The sequence below is a fragment of the Octopus bimaculoides genome, chromosome 2 (genome assembly GCF_001194135.2).
Source record: "Octopus bimaculoides isolate UCB-OBI-ISO-001 chromosome 2, ASM119413v2, whole genome shotgun sequence".
Taxonomy (NCBI): Eukaryota; Metazoa; Mollusca; class Cephalopoda; order Octopoda; family Octopodidae; genus Octopus; species Octopus bimaculoides.
The window spans coordinates 73,211,795-73,214,562 of NC_068982.1; positions in this window are offsets into that span (position 1 = coordinate 73,211,795).

Below are 2,768 nucleotides of genomic sequence, written 5' to 3' on the forward strand. Positions count from 1 at the left end.
TAAATGGTTTAATAATATTCAGGATAAAAATAGATGTAAATTCCTTCAAATTGATATAGAGAATTATTATTCATCTATCAATGAAGTGGTTTTAAATAAGGCCCTATCATATGCCATGAGAAAGGTAAATATGTCATTTGAAGAAGTCAAAGTGGTGTTGGCCGCGAGGAAGTCTATTATAAAACATAAAGATAAACTATCGGCAAGAAAAGACACAAGAAATTGTTTTGATATGCGCATGGGCGCCCCTGATCCTACCCAAGTTACCGATCTTGTGAGATTATATTCTTTATCTGAACTAGAGATGGAATTTGCGAATATAGAGGGTGGACTTTATAGGGACTACCTACTACTTATAACCAGGAATTGTACTAATAGGTCATTATAATGCCTTAAGAAGAAAATGTACAAGTTCTTTAAGAATTATGACCTATGGATATCTATAGAGAATGAATAGTATGCAGTAAATTATTTAGACGTCAGTCTTAATCTTATCACTAAGATCCATCTATTCCATAAGTTGAATGAAAATTTAATGTATATTAGTGATTTAAGTATCCATCCTAGATCAGTTAAAGAAGCTTTAATAGATAATATAGGCAAAAGAATATTTATGCTATCCTCAGATTATGACACTTTTAATAAACATGTCCCATATTTATAATAAGGCATTAAAAGAAGCAGGATATAACTCTAATATAAAATTCTTTAATTATTACGAACACCTTAATAATACAACAGGTAATCCTAGTAATAATTCTAACAGCAAAAATATGAATGATAATAATAAAAGACAATATAAGAAACTAAATAAAGATAAAAACAATATAGTTATTATTAATGATTACAATAATAATAGTAATATTGATAGAGAATAGGATCAATAGTAAGAAATATAGTAAATTATACAAGCGGAGATATAATACACGGAGATATAATATAAAAAAATATAAAAAATAAAAAAGATATTATATGGTTAATTATTCCGTATGGGGCATAAGTGATGACTAATATTATTAAGGAGACGCTTAAAATTGTAAAAATGTCTTCTAATAAGGACAACATTATATTTTCCAATACATTTTCCAATAAAACGATAAGAGTGGGCTACTCAACATCGAGGAATGTAGGTAATATCATTTCCTCTATAAATAATAAGAAATTAAATAATTATTATAATAGAACAATAAATAATAGCTATAGCCATAATATAACCGATAGTGATTAGAGTCTGAATAAACAGATAGAAAAATCTTCATGTCGTGATAAGACTAAATGTAAACTCTCGAATAACTGTAATATTTATAATGTTATTTATAAATGTATAGTAAACTCTAAGAACAATAATAATAAAATTATAAATATGGTTTATATAGGATCTACATCTAATGAAATTTTAAAAAGATTCTCTCAACACTATCAGACTTTTAAAAATCCTAATTTAAGTCCACGGGTTTACGTAAATATATATGGGAAGTAAAATCTAGAAAAAGAGATTACACCCTTAGTTGGAGTATAATAGGTAGAGCCCACTCATAATATTGGAAATAAAGTGTGTTTATTATGTATAACAGAATTTATGAAACTGATACAGTTTAGAGATAAATTACTAAACACATACGATGAACGAGGAGTTAAATGTAGACACAAAAGTAATTTTACTTTTAATAAAATGACATACTGAACCCCCCTTGAATCTAATAACCACACACTTTTGATTTCTACAGTACTTGAATAGATTATATAAATAATTAAATGAATTAATTAATTAGATATTACTAAAACTTATAGCAAATTATATATAGCCCTCAACATAGATTGAAGATAATAATAGAAGATAATTTAAATTACACTATGCATAGTATAATTACAACCCCCCCTTGGTACTAATCATCTATAAATTCCCATAATGCTCTATCTTCACTTCTTCTAGTCATCATTTTGAAAGACATCTTTGTTCCACCATAGGAGGATATGTATTTGTGCTTTTTATGTAATTTTCACATTAAATCAGACTTTTTTATTCTGATGTATATTTTATATTCATCTTTATAATGTATAATCTATAATTTATATATTTTTTTTTAATTCTTAACTTTATAAAGTATAATTTTTAATGTTTAATTTAATGTTTAATTTAACACTTAATTTTAGGGTGATGTAAAATTAGATTAACAGTATTTTGAAATAGAACCTAAAGACGTGTTGGTAAAATTGTAGATATGATGATTGCATATATATATTTATATGTGTATATGTATGTATATATATTATAATCTTCCAATACTGAAACACGTTTAGTTCTTTCATAATTGATCATTTTAATTTTTAACTTAAGAGATAATTAAGGAAGTATATTTTATACACTGCTGGTATACTGGTTATATCATTTAAAGTATTATTTCATGATGTGCAAATAGATACAACGAGTTTACCTTCAGATATACTCATTCGGTTATTTTTTTGTATTATCTGAAACAGAATACCCGCAAATCTATTAATCCCAAAACTGAATTATTATTGATCTCTATTATATATTTTGTATATTTCTAGATAAATATATAAATATATGATTAACAAGACCTTACAATACGATTTGCAGATACATATAATGCTAAAAGGTTGTACCTGAATAATTTGGAAATTCGTTTGCCCAAATTATTTAAATTAATAAATCGTACATATATATATATATGTATATATATATGTGTGTGCGTGCGTGTGTGTGTGTGTGTGTGTGTGTGTGTGTGTGTGTGTGTGTGTGTGTG